Source organism: Camelus bactrianus, chromosome 16 (genome assembly GCF_048773025.1).
Source record: "Camelus bactrianus isolate YW-2024 breed Bactrian camel chromosome 16, ASM4877302v1, whole genome shotgun sequence".
NCBI classification, from domain to species: domain Eukaryota; kingdom Metazoa; phylum Chordata; class Mammalia; order Artiodactyla; family Camelidae; genus Camelus; species Camelus bactrianus.
Genome location: NC_133554.1, coordinates 57,517,870 through 57,533,853, shown reverse-complemented (window position 1 = coordinate 57,533,853; position 15,984 = coordinate 57,517,870). Strand labels below are relative to the sequence as shown.

Here is a 15,984-nt window from a genome sequence, read left to right as displayed (position 1 = left end):
GGTTGGCTGTGCATTTGTGACGCCGGGGACCCGGCGGGCTCCTCCTCCTCGCTCCTGGGTCTCAGGCTGCAGGCGCACAAGGACGTCAAAGCGTGTCCACAGTTCAGGAGTGAAAGGACGGCTGTCGGATGCGAGGAGCCTCCGGGGCCAAACACTGGAAGTTTAGCTTCATGGTCTCTTTTGTGTTGTTTTCGCCCCAAGCCCACTCTTGGCTCAGAAGTGGACGCTGGCCTGGTGGAGCGTGGCCTGGCCAGAGAGCTTTGTCCTGAAAGCCAGTCACTGCGGGCCACAGGGGCTGCGTGGGGAGGACAGCACGGGCCCAGCTTGCTGGCTTTCCCCCGGGGGTCCTCTCCACTGGCCCTGGGCGACACATGACAGGGTCCCCAGGGAGCGGCTGCTCTGTCTCTGGTTTTTCGGTGTGTTTCTCCATGGGAGGGGACAGAGAAAGTGCAGTTGGTGTTGGTCTCACACTGTCACCCGAGCGTTCTGACCACGAGGAGGGCGGCTGCACACGGCACTGCCTCGATGTGCCGTCTTTGTAAAACGAGCCCATTTTATGGAGAAGCGTCCAAAGGCGTCTCCGGGTGACTCTGTCTGTGGGATAAAGGATCCGTTTGTGCTCTAAGGAGTGATACAGTGATTTGCTGGCTTGAAGTTTTGCACATTTAGCCCTTTAATCAGCTTTGTCAAGGAAGAAGGCACACCCTTTCAACTACGTGTGTTTCAAGTGTGCGTTTTAACATTCTGCTTCATGTTTATACCCATGACACCACCCCTATGGTCAAGAAACCGAACGTATTCATCACCCCCAAAAGCTTCCTAGTGCCCCTCTAATCTCCTCCCACCCTTCCCCACCCCTGCTTCCCAGGAGAGCACTGGTCTGCTTCCTGTCGCTAGAGAATGGTTTGTATTCCCTAGAGTTTTGTATAAATAAAATCATACCATACGTGGTTTTTTGGTGTAGCCTCTTTCACTCAGCATAATCACGTTGTGGTTCATCCAGGTGGTGGTGCACATCCACGGGTCCTCCTTTTCATTGCTGAGTAGTATTCCACACTACAATGCACCGTAATTGGTTTGTCCGTTTAGTCCTTGAAGGAGACTTGGGTGGTTTCCAGTTTGGGGCTATTACAAATAAAGCTGCTGTGAGCATTCATGTACAAGACTTTGTTTAGGCACCTGCTTCCCTTTCTCTTGGGTAAAAAAACCAAGAGTGAAATGGCTGGACCCTATGGGTTTAACTTCTATAATAAATGCCAAACTGTTTCCCAGAGTGGTTGCACCATTTCACGTTCCTGCCAGCTGTGTGGAGGATCTGAGTTCCACAGCCTCCCCCACACTCAGTATTGCGGCGTTTATGATTTTAGCCCTTCTGACAGGTAGGAAAGGGCATTTGGTTGTGGCTCCCATTGCATTTCCCTGATGACGAATGATGTCGAACACCTTTCACGGGGTTGTCTGACTTCCCTACATCTTCTTTGGTGAAGTGTCCATTCAAATCTTCGCCTATATTTTTATTGAGTGGTTTGCCTTGTTCCGCTGGCTAGGACCTCAGTGCACATTGAACAGAAGTGGTGAGAGCGGATGTTCTCGCTTTGTTTCTGATCTTAAAGCGTAGTAAGCCTTTCACTGTTAGGTATGATATTAGCTGTGGGTTTTTCAGAGATTCCCTTCTATAATTAGTTCCCTTCTACTGCTAGTTTGTTTAAAGATTTTATTAGTTTTTTATTAGAAATTGATGTTAAAAAAAAAAAAGAAATTGATGTTGACTTTTGTTAAACTCTCCTGTCTATTGAAGTGATCAGATGCTTTTCCTTTTTCAGTTTGTTTTAAAAAACACTTTAAAACCTTTGTGGATTATATTCATTGATTTTCAATTTTTAATCTAACATAGGTTAGGTTTAAGTCTATCATCTCACTGGTTTTTTTTTCCTCATTTGTTCTTTATTCCCTTTTTGCTTTCTTTTGGATTTTCTATTATTATTATTATTCAGTTTTACCTCCATTCCTGAGTTATTAGCTACACCTCTTGTTTTGTTACTCTGACGGTTGCTTTAGAATTTACAGCGTATGTCTTTAGCTCATTCCAGTCCACCCGCAGGTGACATTAGTCCGCTCCACACACAGCGTAAGTGCACCTCCGCTCCTCCCCTCCTGGCTTCGTGTTATTATTACCATGCATTTTACTTATGCACATGTTAAACCTTAAAATGCAATGCTGTTTTTGCTTTAAACAGCCCATTACATTTTAAAGAGATTTAAGTCATAGGAAAAAAGTCGTAAGTTTATCCATCCAGTTACCACTTCCGGTGGCCTTCATTCCTTTGAGTGGGTCCATTTTCCATCTGTGCAATTTTCCTCTGTCTGGAGGCCTCCCTTTAATATTTCTCATAGTGAACACCTACTGGTGATAAGTCAAGCTTTTGCATGTCTGAAAAAGACTTCACGTCAACCGTGTTTTGAAAGATACTTTTGCTGGGTATAGAATGCTACGTCGACAGGTTTGTTTCTTCTCTCAGTACTTTAAGGCTGTGGCTCCAGGGTCTTCTGGCTTGCCCGCTTCCAAGTCTGCCATCATGTCTGCTTCTGGTTCTCTGTACAAAATGTGTCCTTTTTCTGTGGTTGCATCTAAGATGTTCTCTTAATGACTGGTTTTGAGCAATTTGATTTGAGTGAAATGATTTGTCATTTTCTTCCTGTTCCTTGGCCGTGGGTTTGTTGAGCTTCTGGATCTGTGCGTCAGTTAGGCTGCCATAGTCGGGGCAGGAAAACGGGTTGGGGAAAAGCCCAAAATGTTGATCACAAAGGGTTCACCCAGACCTATGGCTGTTTCTGACTCTAAGGCCAAAGCTACATTGTACCAGCAACGTGGGCTCTGCTTTCTGGAAAAATCAGCTCCCAAACCGTCAGACTCTGCAGCACAGGGACTGGCAAGGGTCTCTGATGCCTCCCTTGGCTTTCGGCATGTGTCTAGCATGTTGACTTCCCCATAAAAGAAGCAGGACATGAAACATTTGAGATGAGATTAGGGGACACCGAAGGAAGAGTCTGTGTGTGTGCATCCATGTTTGTGCGAAACCCTAAAAACCCCAAGTCTGTGTTTTCCCCAGAGTATTAATTACAGTCGGTGAGGAGGCTTGCCTGGGCGTGTTCCGCTTGGGCAGAGTAATTTATCATCCAGTTTCAAGGAGCGGAAGGCAGGTCACGGTGCAGAGAGCAAGACAGACATCTCTCTCTCTCTCTCAGACTTCAAGCTGCCCCACCTGCTCTGCGGTGGACGGCTTTGCCCAAGGCATGTGCTGGAGGGAGCCCGGAGAGCTTGCAGGCAGCGGCCGGGGAGACAAGGGAGATACTGAGACACGATCCACATAAGAGAGACCCATCATGGGAAAGGCCTGTGTGGGCTGCTTGGGAAGAGAAACTGTCCAGTCTCTCTGGGACACCTGCCTCTGATGGGGGGACGGGCAGAAAGACAGGGGCACCGGCCAGCCTGGCTGCCCGCACCGGGTTTCTTCTGATCCTTTCATCCAGGCTGACCGAAGGGCCTGGGGTCTCTGGGATTCATGGGGGAGGTTCACAGAGAAGGCGTGTTCTATTCCTGTTGGTGGCTGGAAAGCAGGGTCACATATCTGCTCACCACTTAGCAAAGCAGAAGTCCCTTGCTGTGTGACAGTCCCAATTCAGGACTTCCCTGGCCTTGGTGAGGTGACGAGAAAGGCAAAACCAACACAGGGGACCCAGCCATCCTCCCTCTGCCTCTGGGTCCCTCCGCCCTCGCCTGAGCCCTCTGTGTCCCTTGCACTGCTCAGGGTCTCTCTGGGCACTTTGTTTTTGTCCTTTCAACCATCACCCTCGTGCTCCTGCCTCCTGGGGCTGCATGCGGACGCCAGACACCTGAGCCTGGAGGGACCACACACTCGCTTTAGGTAACAAGTGTTTTTCTGAAAAGTTATAAGGTGCATAATAATGAACACTGTCCCCAAGTCACCCCTCCTTGCCGTCCTCCCCATCGCACCCAGGCCCGCAGGCAGTGAGCGGGGCCCTTGCTTCTGCACGGAGTCCTTCTGGGAAGGGAGACTCCCCGGGCAGTACCAGCGATCTCGTCCGTGCCGGTGCCGTGAGCGCCTCCTGTGTGCCAGGCACTGAGCCTGGTGCTCGGGACACCGCACAGGACCAGCCAGACTGATGCCCGAGCGAATAGTCACCCTTCCTGGGGGCGGGGGGCCCTCCCGCCCGTCAGTGGGAACAAAGGGAAAGCCACTCAGAGGCCGAGGCCCGACGCGCCTCCCGGGACGCGCTTTCACAGCTGCTCGGCTCAGCCTTCAGTCTCCTGGGGCTTCTGTTCTTCCTCCGCTGGAATTAGCTTTCTGAGACTCGGCACGCAGAAGCGGGGGTCTCGGCCAAACCAGGCTCCTCGGGTGGCTGTCCAGCCTGCTGACTCTGGTACCTGCAGATGAGTTAGAGGGAAGGAGGGGAGGACAGGAGGTTCAGGAATGAGGGTGGAGCAGAGTGAGGCAGGGTCAGAAGAGCGTCTACAGCTGCTTCTGCCCGGGCCAGGCCACGAGGTCACTGCCCAGAGGGCTGAGGGTCCCCGAGGCCGGCCGGGCCCTGGAGCCTCTCAGACAGCTTGCCAAGTTGGGGTGTGTCCTTCTCCAGTTTGGAGGAGGGTGAATTCATTTGCCTCCCCGCCCCCACCTCCTCGCCTGCTTCTCTTCTCGTGTGTGCAGAAGCGAGGGGCCTTTGTGCACGTGTGTGCACGTGTGCAGAAGTGCAGGCAGCTGTGTGTGCGGGCTCCTGCACTTTCCACGCGTGTGTGCTCAGGCGTGGATTTTTCCAGAAGACACCCAAGAGCTGAATTCGACACAGGCCCCGCCAGTGCAACGTGGCCATCTGAGCCAGTCTTTCTAGAGGAGGTGATGGAGTGGCCGCCCCAGAGCACAGAGGCCTGGAGACATGCGACTTATTCAGGGAGGTTGCTGGCGGTGTTTGCAGGTCCCCAGGGGTTAGAGAGGCACCCGAGAAAGGGTGAGCAGCCAAAATGCTCAGAGGGCAGACCTCCCACCCCCCGCCCCAGAGATGCAACGTGAAGTTCACTGGAGCCCCAAACCCTCCAGACCCGAGCACATTGGACCCTTGGGACCCAGACCATGGAAGAATCTGCTTCTTTCTCTCCACAAAGAGGTGCCCCCATCCCACCCTCCCTAAAAGGCAGCCCAGCCACGCTCTGCAGCCTTCAAGTTCTCTGTTCAGTCCCCCGGCCAAATGCACAGGCATCTGCTGTGTGCCCAGCACCACACTGGCTGTCCTGGCTACAACAGGCGCGGCCAAGGCCCTGACCTCTAGGAGCTGCCCGTCTCCTGGGGTGGGGATGGCAAGTCCGGGTGTAAGGGCAAGGCCACGTGAGCGAGCTGGACGCCATGGAAAGTAAGGACGAGGCTCAAGGCCATCTGTGGTGGACACTGTGGTCCCTGTAAGCTTTCTGAGCCCAAAGTCTGGCTCCACGGGGCTCTCTAGACACACCCAGAGGAAATGCCACCAGGTGCCAGCCCTGAGCACTGTGTCGATAGGCGTGGCTGCTCATCGCCTAGGCAAGGACCTGGAGAAGGATGCTAGGGAGCTGGGGTGGGCGTGGGGCCTTTTAAAAAGCACAGAGCACCGGACCCTTCCTCAGGCCACAAGGAGGCTAGGAGACCCACTTCCACTCTGATGTCCTTTTTCTCTGTCATTCATCCCCTAGTGTTACGAGGGCACAGGCCTTTGGTGCCTCTCATTTGATTACTGACCATTTGACCAGTCTCTTCCAATCACTGAAACAGCCTAGGAGCAGGGCTGGCATTCTCACCCCAGTTAGAAATGAGGAGACGGAGGCTCAGAGCACAGTTCTGATCGGCAGGGTCAGGTTTGCAGACTCTCGGGCCCACGGAGCCTCCGGCCAGGCTCACCCCCTGGCACAGGCCAGCTCATAAGTGCTTGCACCCCCAGAGGGCCGTGGAGCTCATTAGACCGGCTAGAAATCAGACAGCGGGGTCCTGGGGCATCAGGCCTTCTCTGAACATCTCCTTTTCCATCCTCCAGCGTTTGTGGCTTGCGAAGGGTTTTGTAACAGTTACGGAGTGTTCAACAGGAGCACACACACCCCTTCCTGCCCCTCTGTCCTTCTTTGAACCCACCAGCATCCTTGCCAGCCCCAGATGTTCAGAGTCTGACAGCACTGCCTCTGCCCTGGTGCCTCCTTTGGGCTCATCCAGCCCAGGATCCAGGGTACCCAGCCCGAGGCTCCCAGCCACCGAGACCCACCTCCTCTTTCTCCATCCAGCTCTCCTCCCAACTCAGCCAGGTCCCTTTGGGGTGGGGGTGATGGCGCATGTATGGGGTGGTCCCCACTGAGGCCAATCACGAACCTCCCTGTGCCCCCTACCCTCCCATGGCTGGCCTTAACGGGGTGGGAGGAGCTCCTTCTGACATGAACAGGCCTAAAGCCACCATCCGGGCAAGGGAAGGGCTGGGCCGATCAGAGGTGGTCCCCGTCCTCTCCCAGCCTGAAAGCACCAGCCCAGGCCCAATGGCGACAAGAGGCTCGCCACCTACTATCACTCCCAGTGCGTAGGGCCACCATCACCATACGCAGGCTCTGGGACTCAGCTTCCCATTGGAAGAAACCTTAAGAACCACAGAAAGAACAGAGCTTTGTTTCTTTCTTTTGTCCCTTCAAAGAGAGGGTAGTGGCCTGGGTGGTCTGGCCTTAAGACCGAGAGGTGGATGGACCTCCCGCCTGGCCGGGGGCCTGGGTCCCTACGTGGCCTGTGGCCCGGGTCCCTACGTGGCCTGTGGCCCATGGGCCATACTGGCCTGAGGCGATGGTCAGGGAGGCTGGCCAGCTGAGCAGGCGTCCAGAAGGCTGGACCCCTGCAGGGCTATGAGTCTGGGGCGGCACCCCCAGCAGCGCAGGGGGTTATGGGGGAGGGCAGCCTGGAGGAAGCTGAGGCAGGGCAGACGTGGAACACACGTGGGGTCCCCAGCACCCTCACCCTCTCACTGTCCCCGAGCACTGCACTCAACTTCTGGCCTGGCTACTGCCTCGCCTCATCTCTGCTTGGCCTCAGTCCAGCGCCCAGAGCCAGCCACTCCACACCTCTGCAGCGGGAGCGGCTGCTCCTCCCTCCCTGCCCCCTCCCAGACTTGGGGCTGGGGTCTCGGGGGCAGGTCTCGCCTTGGTTCCTACCGACTTTCATCTTCCCACCGCTGAAGCTAAGAGAGACCTTTTGAGAAAACAGTGGTCCTTTTCTCCCACTCTCTCTGTTTTCCTAACCTCAGAGAGGGTCTCCTTCCCCATTCAGCACCCGTGAGATCTCTTAGGCTGGCAGGGTTTGCCTCCCCCACCCCCACACCGTGGGCGCCTCCCCGGGGCCCCGCGTGGGAGTGCCAGGCGTCAGGGTGGGGAGCTCAGCTCCCAGCAGAGAGCTGGGCGGCGGCAGTGACCGGACTGGGCAGGCCGGGCAGGACCCCAGCAGATGGGTGAGTTCAGAGCAGGCGCTGAGCCGAACAACCCGGGAAGTAAACGGAGAGACACAGAGGAGGGAGGGAGAGAGCTGGGCGGCAGCAGGAGCCAGAGGGAGGCAGAGAGGAGACCGGCACTTCTTAAGAGGGCTGCAGGTGTCAGCTACACTGAGCACCCGCCCGGGGACCGCAGCCCCCACCCCCAACCTCCACCGCCGCTGCCCCCCCGAGTCTCCTCCCCAAGCTGCGTGGAGCCGCGGTTCCGAAATGATGATGTATTTTTGGGTATGTACCAAGCGTGGACTGCCGAGTTGCTTTTTCAGCTCCGGGCAGATCTGGGGTTGAAGTGTTGAGACAGAGCATGCCCACCTGGCCCCTGAAAGTGTCCCCTCAAGCCTGTCCCCAGCTGGCGCCAGCTTTCCCCCAGGGCCCAGCCAGCACGGAGCTGGGGTCAGTGTCCCCAGACAGGAAGTGCTGCCTGCCTGTGGGGCCAGACCCCTCGCAGTGGCCTCCGTGGAGCTGGGTGGAGGCTTGGGAATGCCCTGCGTGAGGTGTGCTCTCCTCCAGTCCCATCTCCCCCCGCCTGGCTTTGGGGAAGACGTCCCTCAGGTCCCCTGGTGAAAACTTCAGGTGGCTCCCAAGATTGAGTGCACACCCCCCAGGCCTCTGTCTCATCTGCTCCCTCCTCCCTGCCCAGCTCTCTGAGCTACAGAATCAGCTGGGGAAACTGGACCTGGGAGAGACCAGGAGAGACAGTAAGTCTGAGCCTGAGCCAACACCCCAAGAGCTCTGAGCCCCAAAACCCCGGAACCTCACAGGGGCCCTGGGGAGAGGAAGAGCCCCACGAAAGGCCCCCTCCCTCCTCCCTGGCTAGCCCTGCACCTCTCGGCAGAGAAAGTGACAGTGGCAGTGGCCAGAGTGGGGGTCTCAGCCAGACCTGGGGAAGGGGCATGCGGAGGCCGAGGCAGGCAGGGCCCCCACCGCGGGGTGCGGTGACTAGTGGTTCTTGTTAAGTCCTGCTGAACTGGGAGAAGGAAAGCCTGGTGTGTGTGGGTGTGTGTCCACGTGTGTGTGCGTGCACAAGCGTGAGCATGGGTCTCCGTGATTACAGGCCTCTGGGCTCCCATGGAGCTGGTTGGGAAATCTGTGTGAATTCTGTGAGCTCCTCGTCAGGGAGGGCTCTTCCCCGGGGCCCAGCCAGCAGCCCCAGCATCTCCCAGGCCGTGGGCTTCCTCACCTGGAGGTGCTTCTCCCAGGCTGTGGTCCCAGGCCCAGCCACAGCTGGCCCCGCAGCCGGCCCCGCAGCATCCTCCTCCAGGGGAAGCTCCCTGGGGCCCTGAAGCCTCACTGGGAGGGGCCGATCTGGGAGCAGGAGCCTGTGGGGCATCTGGGTTGCTGGACAGTGGGCCTGACAGGGAGTCAGCAGGAGAGGCCAGGGCAGCCACAGAGAAGGACCAGTGGTCACTGGGAGTCAGGACGGCTGTGGTCACAAGCTGAGCTCCACTGAGCCCTGCGGCCCCATTCCCTCCCAGAGCAGAATTAGGGCCGGCATGTGCCCAGATGCTCCAGGCCTCCATCCTTTACAGAGGCCGTGAGCTCTGCCAGGAACGCCCCAGCTGCCCAACCCTTTGTCTGCTCAGCAGATTCCCCCCTTGTTCAAGGCCAGCCCGAGGGGACAATGCCCCAGAGACACTGTCCCTGAACCCTCAGGCAGAACGGACTCCTCTCTGTATCTTGGCTCCTGGTGGCACCAGCCTTGCATTCCTGAGCTGGCCCCTGGTCCCTCCCGTGTGTGGCCTGGGAGCCCCTTCAGAGCCCTGTGGGGCTTCTCCTGGTCTGGGCCTGGTGACCAGGAGCCACTCCCGGGTGACCGGCTGGATGCAGAGGAGAGGCCCGCCCAGGCCCTCTGCCTCTCACCAGGCTGAGGCTCCTCTGAGGGTCTTGCCTCCCAGGGCCCCCTCCCCTCCAGGGCTCTGTCCTTGTCCACCCTGCCAGCCAGGCTTGGGGGACGTGCTGGAGTGTCCCCCCCTGAGCTGTTGAGGCTATTTTAGGACAGGGCTGGAACCTGATCGGGAGCGCCTCCCCCTCTCATCTTCCCTGGCTGGGCTCCGCCTCCAGGCGAGGATTCACTGCTAGGGGCCGGGGGGAGCAGCAGGCGGACCCCTTCCTTGGGTCCTCTCCCGGGCCTCCCTCCCAGAGCCATGTCACCACCCCAATTTGCAAGATGGCACTCGAAGTGCAGACTCCCAAGCCAGCACCCCTGCCTGGGCCCCCTCCCAAGCCCCCCACCTGGCACCCACGCTTTCCCGCTGTCTCCCTGATGTCCACCCGCTGTCCCATGCCCTCAGACTCAGGACATTGAAGCTGCTCATTTCTCTTCTGACCAGCTTTCCCCTTCTTTTTCCTGCGGATCACGGGAGGGTCCTCCCACCTACCCGAACTCTCAGTCGCCCCTAACTCTTGCCAACCCCAGCTTCGCAGCCCAGGCCAGGCCCTGCGGATTCTCCCTCTGCCAATTCTCTCCATCCACCCCTCCCCCAGGCCCCAGGCCCCAAGGCCCAGCCCTCAGTGCCACCTGCCCAGGTCACGTCCAGCTTTCTTTCTTAGCCTGGAGCACAGAGTTCCTTACATCTGGCCTGCTTGGCCCTGTGGTCTAGTGAGCATCTGCTGAGTCCCCTCTCCCTCAGGCTTGTTCCTCCAAAAACACCCTCCCTCCCATGCTCACCACCCTCCCAGCTGGCTCCTACCTTCCCTTCAGGGTGAGGCTGTGGGCAGGGGGACACGGAGGGCTGCAGCATGTCGAGTGAGAAGCAGCTTAGAAGTCACCGTCTCCAGGAAGCCCTCCCTGACCGCCCCACAGCAGGTTGTTGTTCCCTCCACTGCACCCGCATGCACTCATCTGCAGGTGCTGCCGTTACCCGTTTACTCTGCCACCTCGCCTCACCAGCAGCTCCCTGCAGGGCCCTGACCGGGTCTTGCTCAGCGCTTGCTTCTGGTTCCTGTTCCATGACTGCCACTTGCCTAGGACTCCAGGAACTGGAGTGTGCTGGAATGAGTGAATGAGTGCATTCCAAGAGGCAGAGTGGGGCCTGATCAGGGGGTGTCCTCTGAAGCAGAAGTTCCGGAGGGCTCCCCACTCCTCTCCAGCCTTGACCTAACTGACCACGTGTCTTCCCATGCCCTGGACACAGCTGTTCAAGGAGGCATTGGATGATTCATTGCTCCCATTTTAAAATGGACGAAATTGGGGCCCATGGTCCCCATTCTCATTGTGAAGGGGGGCGGTGGCAGGCCGAAGGGGCCAAGGGGCCCGTCCATGGTGAGGCAGGGGTTGGGTGCAGAATAGATTGCTGTCGCTGGCCCCTCCAGCCGGGCCTTGGGGGTTCCCCTTGGTGGTCAGGTGTGGAAGTTCACCCTTGCTTCATGAGAGAGCCCCCCACGCCGACTGCTCTGGGCCTTGGCCTGTAATGTTGGTCGCCAGGGTCCACAGTGCTTTCTTCCTCACCCCCCTGCAGGATGTGTAGGTGCCACTGGGCAAGGAGGATGCTCGGGCTGGAAGGCTGTGCCCCAGCATCCCGCAGCTGCCCGTGGCAGAGCCAGGACTGGAACCAGCTGTTGCTCTGGCCCTCAGACACTTTCCTGCACCTGCCGCCTTGGGGTGTGTGCTCACGCTAGGTCTCCCCACCCACCTCTGCCCAGCCCAGGTCTGACGTCCAGCCCCGTGCATCCCCCTCCTGGGCTTCCCTGAGCCCTGCCATCCAGCCTTTCTCATGCGCGGCACCCCAAGACTGGGAAACCCGTGTGGACAGGTGTGTCTGAGCTGTGTTCTAGCTGTGCGCTGAAAAGGGAGCATGTTGGCAAACACTTGTGGGATGGACAGAGGAAGGAGGGAGGCCATTGGGGGCGGCTTGTTTTTTGGGTAGCAGAACACGAACTTGTGTCTGAGCATGAGCAGGGGTGCTCGGAGAGCCACCTGCTGCGTAGGTCTCAGGCTTAGGGCCAGAGGCGCAGCGTGACTCCTGGGTGGATGGGCCGTTTGCTCCTGTTCAGGAAGAGGACGGCCAGGGAGCAGGGGACAGACTGGGGACAGGCTCGCGTCACCTCCACCCCAGGCCTGCAGCCTCTGGTGGGTGGAGAGGCTGGTGGGTGGCTTCCTAATTGACTGGCAACAGGCAGAGATGCCAAAGCAGGAACGTCTCCAAATTAGCCGTAATTGCAGGAGAAATAAAGAGCAAACAGGGCGAGCTGAATGAGGTTTTCTATAAATATTACGTTTTTTAAAGTTTGCCCTGGAGTAATAGAAGCTGTTTAAACGCTAATATCCTGTCTGTGCATTTAAAAAGCCTTATAACGAGGATTTAGTGCCTTCTTTTCCTAAGGCCTGAGATCTGGGTGCCCCTGGGTTTCCAGCCTCCTCTCTCCTCGGTGTCTCGGGATGGGGAGCCCCCAAGAGGCAGAAAACCCACCCTCAGCTGGTCCGGACCCAGCCTCCCGGCCTGAGCTCCCACCCTCTCCCCAGGCAGATGACGCGGCCACTCCTGCACCCTCTGCGTGGCCTTCCAGGACCTCGATGACCCCTTAGCCCACTCCCCGCTCCCACATAGCTCTTCCTTCCTCACTCCTTTCTTACCTTCCCACCCGCCAGGGCCGGCAGCAGTGGTCTCTTCATCTGAATCACTTTCGAGATGCTGACACCTTGGGCCCACTTTGTCAAGGCCAAGAGCCCCAGGGTCAGCTGAACCTGCAGGCTGGCCTCTGTCCCCAGCCAGCGGGAGAGCTGGTCTGGCTGACGAGGGACCGGGCTCCTGGATGAGGCACCTGCACTGCAGGATGGTGTCTGCTTTTACTAAAAAGTGTTGGGCAAAGTGTTCGTTCATGTGCGGAGCCATTCCGTGGTGGTGAGAACGTTGTAGGAGGCGCCCCAGGCACACCCTGCACCTGACAGAGGGGCGACTTTGTCAGGGGCCTAAAACCCACCGTTTGAAAAATGCTGGTACCCGGGGAGCCCCGTCTTGAGCCGTCAGAGGTGAACGTCCAGCTCCACCTGATCCTGTGTGTCTGAGCACCTGCCGTTCTGGGGCTGAGTAGGGCCGCATGGGCGGGTTCTGTGCCTTCGCTCTCCGTGGAGGGTCTTCAGGACCCTCGTCCACCCAGCAGCCTTCCAGAAATAGAAACAGGTCTGGTCTGTAGTGGTATTTTGTGTGCTCACGCAGACGGCTCATGTCGTGGTAACTTCCTCCACGGGCATCGCCAGGTGCAGAAGGGCTGGAGATCCGCCCCAGCTTGTACGTGCAGGGTGCCCGGCTACAGAGTCAGGGCTTTGAGTCCTGCAGCTTTCCATCCCTGGGGCGTGAATGTTCCAGTCGTCTCCGGTGGGGCAAAGACAGGAGGAGAGGTCTTACCCACAGTCCATCAGCACCTGTTGGCCACACCCAGCCGATACCATCTCCTGGGTGTGAGGGGGTCTGGTAGCCAGCAGTCCCTCTGAGGTGTCAGAGCATCCCCAGCAGAAGGACTCGGGACCCTCACAAAATAGGGGCTTGAATAAATCACGGAGGGAGAGGAGCGGGCGCCTCTGAGCGGGGTCGACCCCGACCACATGGGCATGCCCGGCTGGCCGCAGGCTGGCCCTTGGCTTTCAGCGTCATTTCCTGACCAGTTTGGCAATTGCTAGACAAAGGGCCCTGGTCGGAGCTGCAGGTGAAACATTTGGGAATTGGCACAGCTCAGGAAAGGCCTGGACTGACAGATGAGGACAGAAACGCCGGCGTTGTTGGGCGAGTCCTGTGGGGCCTGAACGGTGAGCTGGCTCCCACCCCCTCCTCTCCCCGCGCTGCTGGAGCATGGGGCGGGAGACCCCCCCCCCACCTCCCCCCAGCCCCGCTCTGGCACAAGAGGAACAGGGAGTTTCCTCCCTTCTCTGTTACTTCTGGCTAGAATGCAGCTGGGTGACATCCGTGTCCAGGTCCCTGGACAGTGGCAGGAGCCTGGGGGCGGCCCCGCCCTTGTTTCTAGCCTGTCGCATGCTCACTCTTGACTCCCGCAACTAAACAACTCGAAGTGCGGGGGCTGTCGGGGACATCTGAGGTTCCAAACGAGCAGGAAGGCAAGGAGCGTGATTCTGGCCGAAGCTCCGCGGGGCTGGGGAGGAAGCGGGGTCGCGGCTCTTTTGTGAAAGCAGCAAGGTGCTCTGAAGTCTAATCCTTGGAGCTAGAGAGGTGGGAGGGGGAGCTGGGGACAGAGAGTAGAAGGGGCCTCGGGGGGTGCAGGAAGCAAGACGTGACCTCCAGAAGCAGGGTGACAAAGACAGGGGTCACAGAGGAAGGAGACGCTGGAACAGAAACCAGGCTGCAGGAGAGGGCAGGGAGCAGGCAGGCATCCTGGGGGCATGGGCCCCTCTGCTAGGGGCTGAATGGATGGGAGAGGACGGGTGATGCGAGAGAGGCCCGCTCCAGCCTTGGAGAACTAGGGTGGCAAGGGACGTCTTCTCGGAGAAAGGGGAACCCGGGCCCTGGCCCTCCACCCTGGGACATTTCTCTGCTGTCACATCCCTGGTGCGGCCCCAGATCCTGAGGTGGAACCGTGCCCTCTGGTGTTTGTGCGTTCTCCAACACAGCAGGACTCAGGATGGGGACGATGCTGGCTGGTTGTCCCCAAAGGCCCCAGGGGACCAGAGCTTGAGGGGGCTTTGCATGTCCAGGCCTCCCAGGCCCAGCCAGGGAGCTCCCTGAGGGCAGAGCCTCAGCTGTCTGGTGTCCCTGTGCCCAGCTGTGAGTCTAGGGTAATGTGGGTGCCCTACAGGGGTGCTGAGCAAGGGAGTGAGTGAGGTCAGAGCTTAGCAGAGCGCCAGGCAAGCACTGTGCAGTGCTTCAAGGAGGGCTCGGGTCTCTGGGCGGCCCCTCGTTCGGGTGAAGGTATTTTGAGGTGCCCTGTTCAAAGGTGGGAAGTAAATGCTGGGAACAAGGCCTCAAAACTGGAGACCGAGTGGGGCAGGAGACTCACTTCAGGGCATCTGCAGCTGCCGGTGGTGTCCACGCAGCCCCTCTGGGGTCTGACTCCAGGAACGGGGCACCCCTGGGGGGCAGTGGACAGGGGTTCTCCTGAGCTGTTGGCAGGGCCACCAGGCCCCCTCAGCCCCCGCCCCTGTGCCCACACCTGCTTCCACCTGGAGCCGGTCCCGTCTGTACCACTGAAACCAGGTTCAGCTAATTGTGATTTCAAACCTTAATTCCGGATAGAAGTTGGGATTAGGACCCTTCCATGTATCTTCCTCTGGCTGTGGCTTGTCAGCAGCTGGGATTCGGAGCATCCCACTCCTGGCTCCGGCAGACGAATGGGAGGTGCCAGCGTTGGCATGGCCAGAAGCGGGGGCTGCAGCGTGCTGGGATAAGCGTCTTGATTTGGCCCTGTCCCTGCCCAAAGCTGAAGCCGAAGCCCCGCCAGGAAACAACATACCCTCATTTCCCGTTTCGCCCTGCCTGCTGGAGTCACCTGCCCTCAAGTACCGCTGTCTGCTCCATGGCACTGGGCATGTGGGTCAGTAGGAGACCATGGGAACTGGAGAAGGGTAGGTGGCCCCCAAAATGTGGCACCCTGATGGTGTCTGGAAGCCCAAGCTGCATGCCACCTCCTTGTCCCATCCCCACCTCCCCCCAGCCAGGCACAGGATGCGCAGATGATGGGACAGGTGGACACTCACGCATCACCTACCCCGGCCCCGTCTTCTTGAAGGGCAACCTGGCGGAATGTAGCAAGAGCCATCCCGACCCTTTGACTCCATAATCCCGCTCCTGGGACCATATCCTTGGGAAATAATTCAAAAGAGGAAAAAAGTTTGAAGGACCAAGATACTTACAGCAGCAGCAGAAGCCCCACTGACTGGATGCTACCTGTCCGGCAGTCGGGTAATAGTTCAGTGACTTACGTGGCAACCACTCAGTGGGATGTTATGCAGCCTTTAAGCCTGATGGAGAGGAAGACTCAACACAGGGGAGTTGTCTTTGAAATATCATTAAGTGCAGAAGTGGGACACCTGATTATAACCAGGTAAAAACTATGATTACATATAGATAAGGAGCAAATGAGACCACAGAGAAATGGAGATAGCAGTGTTCAGATGAAGAAGTTAGGGGTCTAACTCTGAAAAAAAATTGGAGAAATAATAAACTTAACAAAAGAACATTTTCCCTCTGAGACCCCTGCCCCCTGTGCCTTGGGGAGTATCTTAGCCAGGGAGGAGCCGCGTCTGTCTGTCCTGTTTGGCGCAGGGCTCCCTGAAGCATCCTCCGTGCCCGCGCGGCAGCGCCAACCTTTCGCGGCAGATGTGAGCCCCGCACACTCCGCCTCTCGGGGTGTCTCCACAGGCAATTTCCTTTTGTTTATTTTTACCAAGCAAATATGATGTGCAGACACTTGTGCCAAACACTGGGAATATGAATGAGACCCGTCCCTGTGTGGGAGGTGCAGGGTGCCAACGCGGAGGGAGGA

At 58.0% G+C, this 15,984-nt stretch overlaps 1 protein-coding gene across 7 annotated transcripts in view; it reads left to right on the top strand.

Moving 5' to 3' along the window:
• The window catches only part of RBFOX3 (RNA binding fox-1 homolog 3), a 424,204-nt gene that overhangs the window by 277,260 nt on the left and 130,960 nt on the right, over nucleotides 1-15,984 (top strand). The window lies entirely within an intron of this gene.